The sequence below is a fragment of the Castor canadensis genome, chromosome 1 (assembly GCF_047511655.1).
Source record: "Castor canadensis chromosome 1, mCasCan1.hap1v2, whole genome shotgun sequence".
NCBI lineage: Eukaryota > Metazoa > Chordata > Mammalia > Rodentia > Castoridae > Castor > Castor canadensis.
In genome coordinates this window covers 183,834,346-183,847,872 of record NC_133386.1, presented here as the reverse complement: position 1 = coordinate 183,847,872, position 13,527 = coordinate 183,834,346, and the positions used below count along the sequence as shown (strand labels likewise).

The following is a 13,527-nucleotide window of genomic DNA, read 5'->3' as shown; positions in this document are numbered from 1 at the left end:
CTCATTGAGTACCTGTAGTATGCCTTCTTTTCAATTATTCTTGTGGGCTTCATTGGGTCCTTTGGCATAGTTTATCTTCATTTTGTTGGAGTCTGGATCTGAGTTTCTGTTTTCTTATTTCCCTTCTGGTTCCTGTACTAATTTTTTGCTGTGGGGAAACTGTTTTCCCTGTTTTTTCTGTCTTCCCACCATTGTCTTTGGTGTTGTTACTGTCCCTATACTGTGTGCAATTAAGTATTTTCTAGCTTGTAATAATAACAATGGTAATATTTAGAATGGAAGAGTGAGCTGAGATGGAAAGCAAGAAGTTAAAGGAAAAGGAAAAGAAAATAAACAGACAAGAAGGAGAAAACAGAACAAGGAATCAGAAAAGAAAGTTTCAAAGGTATAAACAGGGAGTGCTAGTTTACTAATTGACAGTAAGCTGAACAGGCATTCGAGAGACAGAGAGAGGATTGAAAATAAAAAATAAAAAAAGATAAGAATTTAATAAAAAAATAGGTAAATGAAAGAAATGTCTATATATAAAAATAAAATGAAATGAAAAATAGAAAATTCTTTTTAAAAAACCAAAAAACCAAAAAACCTTCAAGTTCAACTGCAATGGAGTTTCAGTCTTAATAATTTGGGTGTCCATCTCAGTCTCCAATCCTGGAGACGGTGCCTCAGATGTTGTTCTGTAGTTGTCTCATCAAAGGGGATGCATAAAGTAGAACAAAACTACACACTCACACACACAAAAACCCCACCAAGTGTCCCAAGTTCAAATGCAATACAGTTTCAGTAAGTTTTTCAGCATGCAGGTGTAATTCGGTTGTTCTCTCATCAAAGGTAGGGAGAAAAAGAGAAAAAAAGAAAAAAAACAAAAAAAAAGAGTCTGGAGACAGTTCTGAGAATGGTGTCTGCAGCTGTGGCTTGCCTGCCCGCTGCTGTCAGCCTGCTGTTGCTGGAGGCATTATTTATGCAGATCTCTGGGGTGAGCTTAGCACTCACCTGGCTCTGCAGGCATTGTTTGCTCAGTTTTTTCCTGTGACCCTCTGCTACAAGCTTTCCCCTTTCCAAGCACGGGGAAAGGTGACACTGCACCTGCGTTCTCCGGCCTGCGTGTTTATTTACAGTTCATGTGGGAAGTGGGTCTTCCCCCCTCTCCTGTGCAGTTTTCCTCCCACCGCCACTTTTATAGGCTTTCCTGCTCCTGATTACTGGGTGGTGCTGCTGCTCCTGCCAGCAGCCATGTTTGTGTACAACTCACGTGGAAAGTGGGTCTTCTCTCCTCTCCTGTGGAATTTTCCTCCTTCCGCCACTCTCACAAGCTTTCCCACTCCTGGTTTTGGGCACGTGCCCCCGCTCCCTCCAGAGCCTCTCTGGCCCACCCAGCTTGTTTATTTACAGTCCTGGGAAGGATTCCCTTCCCCCAATCTTTGGCACTCAGTGTGCCCCACGCTCTTTCCCATGTGTCTTTATTGTTCTTATTGCTTATTACTCAGTTTCTCTTTTTTCCCCGGTTGGGGGTCGGTCTGTCCAGGGTCTATGCTGCTCTGGCCCAGGCTTGTCTGTGGTAGTATGGTGGTACCGCAAAGCTCACCTTGTCCACATCTTCCCAAGCCATCTGGGCATGGGCAACTGGTGGCCGGGGTGCTCTCCTTGTTTCTCCATTTAACGTGAAGTGGAGATTCTCTGCTCTGGTTGGAGGTGTGGAGGGGTCAAAGTTTTGCCTCTTCTCAGTGATTTTGCCAGCAAAGTGTGTCTCCAGCATCTCTCCAAGATTTCACTATAGGAAGCTCACTTTCTGCTTCCTCCCTCTAGCCACCATCTTGGAATCCTCAGTTTTTACAATTTTAATGAATTTTTTTAGCCCGTCTTCACACATGCTAATAATGTACTTCAATCATCTCCAACCCTCCATCATCCCCTCCTTTTGCCCTCCCACTAGATCTCCTCCCAAATGGCCCCTATCTTACATTCCTGTCTATTTTTCTTCATTTTTTAGGGCTATGTTCCATATATGAGAGACAGCATGTGATTTTCATCTTTCTGAGTCTGGCTTATTTTGCTTGATATGATGATTTCCAGTTCTATCCACTTTCCTGCAGAAGACATAATGTCATTGTTTTTTGTGTCTGTGTTTATTATACCACATTTTTATTTATCCATTCATCATTTAATGGGCACCTAGGCTGCTCTGTTGTTTGTCTGTTGTTAATAGTGCCATCATAAACATGGGTGTGCAGATATCTCTATTTAATGCTGACTTATATTACTTCAGATATATTCCCACAAGTGGCATCACAGGATCATTACTATGTACTTTGACTTTTCTAATATCTCACACATAGTCAAGGTATCACTTTACTAGGATATGTCCCCATCCCACCTTGCTTCTGCTTCTGCTCTGGGTAGCCATTTTGTATCTTCAAAGTTCTATAAATTATGAAACAATGTACAGGTATCTTCCTCTCATTCATAGCTCACCAGAAACACTTCAAAAGCTCAAACTCCATTTTAAAAGCCCTAGACATTCTCACTATTTAAGGAAATCTTTGTCAAATCCTCCTGTGTTTAATAACCTCCATCCATTTTATTAGCATTGGCTTTGTCACAGGCACAGCCTTTCTCAACTTAACAGCTACAATATCTCTCAAGGAGAGGAAAAAAGATGAATAATTCACAATATCAGCAATAGCTTGTACTGGCCCTGGTGATATACACTTATAATCCCAGTACATGGAGACTGAGACAGGAGGATTGCTAACTTGAGGCCACCCTAGGCTACATAGTGAGATCCTTTCTCAAAAGAAAGAACACTATTTAGGAAGGACTCTTACAAGTAAACAAAGGCTAATGAAATGAAATGACTGAATACAACCAATGGTGGTCTATGTGCACATTTCAGCCAACCTGAAGGAATTGAGGATGAGAACTCTCCCTTTCTGCCTCTCATCTCACTACCCACAAACACACACACACACATTATTAATAAGGACCAACTACTCTGCTAAACCATTTCATGTAAAAAGCTTAAAACAAAGTATTGAAATGAGTATAGTGTTAGTCTATTATATAGATGATGAACATAGGTATAAAGTCATAAGAAACTACGTGAAGATCACATATACTGAGTGGAAAGGTATAATTTAGAAATAGAAAATCTGACTAGAACTATGTCATAAACATCAAATAACAGGTGACAAATACACACTGGTGTTTAAAGAGCCAATGGTTTTTATATACATTTACAATTTTCTTCTTTTGCATGTGTGTATCTCATTTTCAATAAACATCATTTATTGAATAGATTACTATTTCCCCATTATGCAGTGTTGCTACCCTTATCAAAACTAAGTTGTCCATAAATGCCTGGATTTCTTTCTGAGCTCCCTATTCTGCTCTTTCAATCTATATGTCTCTGTCTATGCAAGTACTATACCATTTTAATTACTATGATTGTGTAATAGGTTTTGAAATCAGGCTGTGTAAAAGATTTAGCTTTGAAATTGATACATTTAATCCAGCAGTTATATTTCTGAAAATATATCCTACAGATTGGATTGGTCATACATATTTAAATTAAGTTTATTTGCCAGAGTGGAATTTTATGCAGCCATGAAGAAGAATGAAATCTTATCATTCCCAAGCAAATGGATGGAACTGGAAAACATCATCCTGAGCAAGGTTAGCCAGGCCCAGAAAACCAAAAAATCATATGTTCTCCCTCATATGCAGACTTTAGATGGAGGGCAAACACAACAAGGGGATAGGACTTTGATTACATGGTAAGGCAAGTGCACACAAGGGAAGTGTGAGGATAGGTAGGTAACCCCCCCAAAAAAAAGATAACATTTGATGTCTTCAGTGCAAAGGAACTAATGCAGAAACTTTAAAGCAACAGAGGCTAATAGGAGAAGGGGACTAGGAACTAGAGAAACAGTTAGTTCGAGAAGAATCAACTTAGAAAGTAACACATATGTACATAGAAGCAAAACTAGGAATATCCCTATATAACTATCCTTACCTCAACTAGCAAATACCCCTGGTCCTCCTTATTAATGCTTATACTCTCTCTTCAACAAAATTAGAGATAAGGGCAAAACAGTATCTGCTTGGAAGTGAGAGGGTGGGGGTGAAAGGGAGGGGGTGCAGGGGAAGGGGGGACTAATGACCCAATCATTGTATGCACATATGAACAAAGGAAATTAAATAAATAAATAAATAAATTTTAAAAATAAAAAAATAAGTTTATTTGCTGTAATGTCACAATGTACCCCCGGTACAACAATAATTTTAAAAGGTCTATTCGCTGTCACACTATTTGAAAACAATCCAAATATTTATCAGGAGGAGACTATAAACAACATGCTAACTATGGAAAGTGAGGGGTATGCTAAATTGCTTCACTATACATTAGTTCACTTTACTGTCTATATATTCATCAAAATAGCATGTTGTTTTCCTAATATTTAATCAAAATAAATCATTTCTAAAATGATTCAAAATGGTCACCTATGGCCCTCTTATCTCTAGTTCTCCAATAAGTTATTCTGAAATTCAAGGGTAGTCTCTGAGATAAAATACTGTAATTTCCAAAATAAGCAATTAACATTCATATATTTCTTTTATTCCATCTAGAGCATTTTCCCCCATTAGCATTCCTCATGTAATACAGGATCCAATTCAGGGTCCCATGCTGCATTCAGTTGTCATGAGTCTTAAATGTAGCACAATTCTTCAATCTTCCTTTGTCTTCACACTTTTGAAGAGGGAGGACAGAATTTTGCAGAATGACCTTCAACTGGGGTTTTTCTTTCTTATCTTTTTATTAGGACATATTCATTGTACAGGGGGGAATTTATTGAGACAGTTCTAAATAGGCTTGTATTGTACATTGGTTAGTTCACACCCCTCCCCCACACCTCTCCCCTTTTGCCCCCTCTCCACCCCACTTAAATCAATTGCAGAAGGTCTCTATGTTCTACTTCATATAAGAATCTGAAGTCCATTCACTATATACCCAATCTTAAACTCTTTTAGTCACCCTCCTCCCTCCCACAAGGACCTCACACACACACACACACACACACACACACACACACACACACACACACACACACATGCTGTACATATTCAACAGTCCTGTCTTTCCTTATTAATATTTAAGTTGATGTTCCAAGGAATTTCTCAATGTGTCAACTGCAGTTTTTCCTATGCTTTTGATAATTAGACTCAGATTATTTGATTTTGGTAGGAATGGGACAGTAATGATGTGTGCCTCTGCAGTGTATCATATGAGGAGGCATGTGATATCATTTATTTTATCATAGTGATGTTCACTATGTTGAATTCTACACAATGTGGCTATGAAGTCATATTTTTCCATTGTAATTTATAAATATCCTGACTTAGGAAAATACTTTGAAATGATTTAGGCATTATTTCCCATTGAAAAATTTTAATGACATAATTCTATCAAGAAAACATTTGTAGGTCAGTGATTCAAACTCACACTGCATCAGATCTCATCTCTAAGCTTTATGACACAGTAAATTCACTATAGAAAGTCAGTCTAGAAGATCAGAAGTTTATTTGGATATTTTGCTGTGAATATCTAACACAATATTATATATAGCTGCAAAAAAAAAAAGACACAATCTAAAATGGCTAGTTTATAGTACATTCATAAGGAAACTTCTTACAAGGAATTAAAATGAAAGTTTTGAAGATGACATCAATTAGAATAACTCTACAACAAACAATTACTGTAAGCTCTTCTTCTACCCATTCTGACCTAGCAATTTTGACACAGCAACATTCTAAACTCAAGAATCAAAGCCCAGACTCAACTTCTATTTCTCACCTAGTTTCATTATCCTGACCCATAAAGTCTTCATGGCCTTCTTCACTTCAGCATTTCTCAGGGAATAGATGACAGGGTTGAGGAATGGTGTTATCACCGTGTAGAACATGGCTACCAACTTGTCAACAGACAGAGTGGTAGAAGGTCTCAAATAAATAAAAACACAAGGACCAAAGTACAATATAACAACAGTGACATGAGACCCACAGGTGGAAAGTGCTTTGCACTGCCCCTCAGAGGTTCGTGTCCTCAGATGGAACAAAATGACCACATAGGATGCTAAGAGGACCAAAAAACAAATCACAGACCGATGAGGAAGGTATCAGAGCAGGCAAGTTTAAGCAGAGGAAGTACATCACAGAAATAGTGGTTGATGACATTGGGGCCACAGAAGGGCAAGTGGAAAATGAGAAGGATCTGCGCAAAGGAATGCATGAAGACTCCTGCCCATGCTATTCCCATGAGGATAGCACACACCCGATGGTTCATGATGCTGTCATAGTGCAGGGACTTGCAAATGGCTACATAGTGATCATAGGCCATAACTGTGAGCAATAAAATCTCAGTGCCTCCAAAGAAGTAGAGGAAGAAAAACTGTCATGCAGCCCCACAGGTATATGGACTTCCTTTCAGCCAGCAGATCTGAGATGAGCTTAGGAGCTATAGTAGAGGAATAGCAGATCTCCATGAAGGACAGGTAGCTGAAGAAGAAGTACATGGGGGATCCAAGACATCTGCTGGTCATGACAGTGAGCACAATGAGGAAATTCCCCAGTATAATTGCTGTGTACAAGACCAGAAATATCACAAAGCAAATTCTCTGCACTTCCTGGTTAGGAGAAAGTCCAAGAAAAATGAACTCAGTCACATTGTGGATGTTAGCCATGAGGTCACCACCAAGAGGAAGTAATTTGGGTGGCCTTATTTAAAATGATGCAGAAAAATAGACTTCTTCATGAAGAGGATTAATTAAATAAATGTAATTCTGAGATGACTGTGACCTAAGTATTGAAAGATGAATAAGAATTAGTAGTGCATAGAAAAATGAAGAACACTTCAATAAGTAAGACATCAATGGTAAGTATACCCTGTGTGGTTGGAATTAACTGGGAAATAATACAAAACAAACCTATAGAGAGTCTACTACCAATGTGTGAAGGACTATCCTTGGTCTGCAGAACATATCTCAAACTCTCCACCCACCCTTCTGTGCCTTCACAAGAGTTGCCTCTGGTGGACCTCCCTTGATATTTAACATTTTGTTAGAGGACCAGTCACTGTGTATAATTAAATTATTGCCTTCTACATTTGGAAACTGTTGACTTCATCACCTTCCTAGATTCTAGCTCAATCCATGCATAATTCTCCTCTTTATATGATGCTTTCACTTCCTCCAGTTACATCTCCGTAGTGATAGAAAAAGTCTAACATCCCTCTACAATGACCAGTCGTGTTCTGACATATCCTATCCCACACTTAGCCTTCTAACACCTCAGGACACATTTTCTCACTGACAGATATGCAGACGTCCAGGTCCATATCACACTTTGTCCCAGGTAGCTCACATGTGTGTTTATCATACAGTCCCCATATACTTAGACTCCAGGGCACCTGAGACTAATAGCTTGGTGATTTCTAAACATTCCACAAAACTTTCTCCTTTCACTGATCCAGAAAGGCTAAGGTGATTAAAAACCACAAGTAGCCAGTAGTAACTTATTGAACAACTTAGTTAGAGAAATAAGGAAGTCAGCAACCAACCCAATTTTTAGATCACTGGGGAATTCTAGGAAGAAGCCAGTCACGGAAGAAAGCCCTGCTAACCATCCACACTCCTAGGTTTACATTCCAGGTAGTACCCATCATCTAATATCTAGAAAGTATAATATCTAGAAATTATCTGTGTAACACACAAATAATACCTACCTCACTATAAATCTCGCTCCCAAGCTAATCCCAGGATAAGTTAAATTCAAATCCTACAATTCCTTGGATTCCTTTCAGAGACAATTCACTGGCTTTTACATCTAGTGGAACATCTTCCATGAAGACATTTTGAAGTAATAGCACTTACAATACTGAATTGCCATTGTGTATGTGGCCATCTGCTTCACTTCAGTGTGAGCTTCCTAAGAGCAAAATTATGTCTTACCACTTCATCTCTAGTGTTTGCCAAAGACACCCAAAAGCACCCTGTAAATTTTAGTAAAATAAGTGGAGGGCTTGCATCCTTCAGCCTTATTAGCACTGTATTTGGAGCATTATAAATATCCAAAAAATATTAAGAACAAAGAACCAATCCCATGCCCTTAATCCCTGAATGCCAGAGCCATGCACAGTGCTTTCCCCTTAAAGACAAAAGCTTTGTGAAATGTCGTATTCCTCATGTCATTCTGTAAGCATTCAAAGTAGAATCAGTCATTACATGCAAAAGCAGCTCATGACCAGAAAATAAAACTCACTCCAGAGTTACTGTAACTTTATTGTTCACACCACCTTTGCCTTTTCTGCTGTAAACACAGAGATCCAAGTAAGTCTCTGGGAACAGTCCTAGGCTCTTGCAGGTTCACAGTTAACCCTTGGAGAATCTTAGGCCAATCTACAAAGCTGATCCCTGCCTCCATGGAGTGGCAAGGTGGAACATCAGCTTCTCTCTTGCAGACTTAGACTTAAGGATATGGAGACCAAGGCACTGGGGTCTCAAATACATCTGATTTAAAAACAAAAGCAAAGTAGACTTCCCTCCCAGATATTCCATGGAGAACTGAGAATTCAGCAGCTCTGCTTTAAATTCATACTGCTTAAGCAACAGCAGGGGAGAAGGTATGATTAGGTATGAGGACATGGCTACCCAGGGATCTGCTCCCTCACTTCTTCCTAATCAGGCAGAATATCCCATGGGAAGCAGGACCTCAGAATCTTTGTAGGAAACATCTTAAGAAATCAATTGGAAATGTGAACAATTGAATTCACTCAGTGATCACAGTGAACTTACCAGCATGGAACTGTTCACTGGTCAGTGCTCATCATGAAATTAATCATGATGATTAAAATGATACTATTCAAAAGTGTGGGTCAATGACCACAGGACCATAGGTGTCAGGAACCAGAAACAGCATATTTCCCTACCTATGGTGTAGAAGAGGTTCAGTTCAGTGGTTCTCAACTGAAGATTATCTCCCCAGAGAAATTTAGGTAATATCTGGGGGCATTTTTTACTATCCAATCCAGCTGGAGAAGGAAGGCACTGCTAACATTAGGAGGTAGAGGCCACAGGTGCTGTGAAATGTCATACAAGGCAAAGTACAGTCTCACGTTGCACAGAATTATCTGATACAATGGTCTGTGGAGAAGCTGTTGAGATACCCTGGGATGGAAATTTGTCCTGAATTGTAATCATTGAAACTGGGTGTTGGAGTGATTCCAAGATGGTGGCTAGAGGGAGGAAGCAGAAAGCGAGCCTCCTATAATGAAATCTTGAAGAGATGCCAGAGACACACTTTGCAGGCATAATCACTGAAAAAAGGCATTACTTTGACCCCACCACACCTCCAGCCAGCACAGAGAATCTCCACTTCACGATAAATGGAGAAACAATGAGGGCCCCTGGGCCACCAGTTGCCGGCGCCCAGACGGCTTGAGAAGACGTGGACCAGGTGAGCTTCGCGGAACCACAGTACTCCCACAGACAAGCCTGGGCCAGAGCAGCATAGCCCCCTGAACAGACTGACCTCCACCTGGGGGAAAAAAGGAGAAACTGAGTAATAAGCAATAAGAACAAATAGACAGGCAGGAAAGGGGGTGGGGCGCCCTGAGCACTGAAGATTGGGGGAAGGGAATCCTTCCCGGGACTGTAAATAAACAAGCCATCCAGGCCGGAGAGCCTCTGGCGGGAGCGGGGGCGCACACCCAGCAACCAGGAGTGGGAAAGCTTGTGAGAGTGGCGGAGGGAGGAAAACTCCACAGGAGAGGAGGGAAGACGCACTTCCCACGTGAACTATACACAAACATGGCGGCTGACAGGAGAAGCAGCACTGCCCAGTAATCAGGAGCAGGAAACCTTGTGAAAGCGGAGGTGGGAGGAGAACTGCACAGGAGAGGGGGGAAGACCCACCTCCCACATGAACTGTAAATAAACACACAGGCCTGAGAACACAGGTGCAGTGTCACCTTTCCCAGTGCTTGGAAAGGGGAAAGCTTGTAGCAGAGGATCACATACAGGAGAAATCTGAGCAAACAAAGCCTGCAGGGCCAGGTGAGTGCTAAGCTTACCGCAGAGATATGCATAAATAATGTCTCCAGCAAGAGCAGGCTGACAGCAGCAGGCAGGCAAGCCACAGTTGCAGATACCATTCTCAGAACTGTCTCCAGACTCTTTTTTTTTGTTTTTTTTTCTTTTTTTCTCTTTTTCTCCCTACCTTTGATGAGATAACAACCGAATTACACCTGCGAGCTGAAAAACATACTGAAACTATATTGCATTTGAACTTGGGACACTTGGTGGGGTTTTTTTTGTGCATGTGTGTGTAGTTTTGTTCTTCTTTATGCGTCCCCTTTGATGAGAAAACTACAGAACAACATCTGAGGAACCATTTCCAGGATTGGAGACTGAGACTTCACTGCATTTGAAATTGGAGGTCTTTTGGTTTTTTGGGTTTTTTTAATTTTCTATTTTTTCATTTTATTTTAATACATTTATATAAATAGATTTTTCTTTCATTTACTTATTTTTTTATTTTTTGTTCGTACGTTTATTTTTTTTATTTTTGATTTTCAATCTTCTCTCTGTCTCTCTAATGTCTGTTCAGCTTACTGTCAACTAGTACACTAAAGCTCCCTGTTTATACCTTTGAAATCTCCTTGTCTGACACCTTGTTCTGTTTTCTCCCTCCAGTCTGTATATTTGTTTTTCCCAATTCTTTAACTTCTTGCTTTCCATCTCAGCTCACCCTTCCATTCTAAATATTACCATTGTTATTATTACAAGCTAGAAAATACTTAATTGCACACAGTATAGGGACAGTAACAACACCAAAGACAATGACAGGAAGACAGAGAAAACAGGGAAACCAGGTTCCCCACAGAAAAAATTAGTACAGGAAACAGAGGGGAATGAAGAAAACAGGTACTCAGATGCAGACTCCAACAAAATGAAGATAAACTATGCCAAAGGAACCAAAAAAGCCCATAAGAATAATTTAAAAGAAGACATACTACAGCTACTCAATGAGAATTTTATAGAGATGATACAGGATAGGGTCAACGAAAATGTACAGGAGACACTCAAGAAATGCCAAGGCAACAAAAATAGAGAATTTGAATAAACAAAAGAAGAAATAAAGGAAACCATAGAAGCACTGTATAAACACCAAAGTGAAAGAGAGAACACGAAGAATAAACAGATAAATGAACTCAGGACAAAAATAGACAACATTAAAGAGGAAAACAGCCAGGATATGGAAAACCTCAGAAAAAACAATGAAACAGAACTGCAAAACAAAATGGAAGGCCAATCCAACAGAATAGAACAAAAAGAAGACAGAATCTCAGAACTTGAAGATGAAATGGTAATTACAAGAAAAACCAAAGAACTATTAATTAAACAACCCAAGACATGTGAAAAGAAAATGCAAGAACTCACCGACTCCATCAAAAGACCAAACTTGAGAATCATGGGCATAGAAGTAGGAGAAGAGGTGCAAGCGAAGGGAATACATAATATATTCAACAAAATAATAATGGAAAATTTCCCAAATCTAGAGAAAGATATTCCCATACAGATGTAAGAGGCCTCCAGGACACCAAACAGACCAGATCAAAATTGGACTACTCCATGACATATCATCATTAAAACAAGTTCAGAAACTAAGGAAAGAATATTGAAGGCTGTAAGAGAGAAAAAACAAGTAATATTCAAAGGTAAACCCATCAAAATCACAGCAGACTTCTCAACAGAAACATTAAAAGCAAAAAGAGCATGGGGTGAGATCTTCTGGGCACTGAATGAAAATAACTTCAACCCCAGGATACTCTACCCAGCAAAACTATCATTCAAAATAGATGGAACAATGAAAGTCTTCCATGATAAGCAGAAACTAAAACGATATCTGACCACAAAGCCACCACTACAAAAGATTCTTCAAGGGATTCTGCACACAGAAAGTGAAACCCAACTTAACCATGAAAAGGCAGGCAGCACCAAACCACAGGAAAAGAAAAAGCAAGACAGTAGAGAGTAACCTCAACTTAGGTACACAGAAACAAACCTTCAAACAACTAAGACAACTAAGTGAAAGGAATCACCACATACCTATCAGTATTAATGCTAAATGTTAATGGACTTAATTCACCAATCAAAAGGCACTGTTTGATGAAATGGATTAAAAACGAAGATCCAACAATATGTTGCTTACAGGAGACTCATCTCACCGACAGAAATAAGCATAGGCTAAGGATGAAAGGCTGGAAGAAGATTTACCAAGCCAATGGCCCCCAAAAACAGGCAGGAGTAGCAATATTTCTCTCTGACAAAGTAGACTTCAAGCCTACATTGATCAAATGACATAAAGAAGAACATTACATACTAGAAAAAGGGGAAATAGAACAAAAGGAAATAATAATTATCAACCTGTATGCACCCAATGTCAACGCACCCAATTTCATCAAACATACCCTGAAAGACCTAACAGCATATATAAACGCCAACACAGTGGTTGTGGGAGACTTTAACACTCCATTATGATCAATAGATAGGTCATCCAAACAAAAAATCAATAAAGAAATCCAAGATCTAAAATATGCAATAGATGAAATGGACCTAGTTCATGTTTACAGAACATTTCATTCAACTTCTACACAATATATATTCTTCTCAGCAGCCATGGAACCTTCTCCAAATTAGATCATATCCTGGGGCACAAAGCAAGTCTCAGCAAATATAAGAAAATAGAAATTGTACCATGCATACTATCTGATCACAATGCAGTAAAAGTAGAACTCAACAACAAAAGTAAAGACAAAAAATACGCAAACAGCTGGAAACTAAATAACTTATTATTTAATGAAGAATGGATCATCGATGAAATAAAAGAGAAAATTAAAAAGTTCCTGGAAGTCAATGAAAATGAAAACACAACCTACTGGAACCTATGGGACACAGCTAAGGCAGTCCTCAGAGGAAAGTTTATAGCCATGAGTGCATATATTTAAAAGACTGAAAGATCCCAAAACAATGACCTAATGATACATCTCAAACTCCTAGAAAAACAAGAACAAGCAAATCCCAAAACAAATAGAAGGAGAGAAATAATAAAAATAAGAGCTGAAATCAATGAAATAGAAACCAAAAAAACCATACAAAGAATTAATGAAACAAAAAGTTGGTTCTTTGAAAAAATACACAAGATCGATAGACCCCTGGCGAACCTTACTAAAATGAGGAGAGAAAAAACCCAAATTAGTAGAAACAAGAATGCAAAAGGGGAGATAACAACAAACACCATGGAAGTCCAGGAAATCATCAGAGACTACTTTGAGAACCTATATTCAAATAAATTTGAAAATCTAAAAGAAATGGACAGATTTCTAGATACATATGATCATCCAAAACTGAACCAAGAGGAAATTAATCACCTGAATAGACCTATAACACAAAATGAAATTGAAGCAGCAATCAA

At 39.1% G+C, this 13,527-nt stretch overlaps 1 pseudogene; it reads right to left on the bottom strand.

Moving 5' to 3' along the window:
• Positions 1-5,840: 5,840 nt before the first annotated feature.
• On the bottom strand, positions 5,841-6,737 carry LOC109675744 (olfactory receptor 4X2-like; annotated as a pseudogene).
• Positions 6,738-13,527: the final 6,790 nt, after the last annotated feature.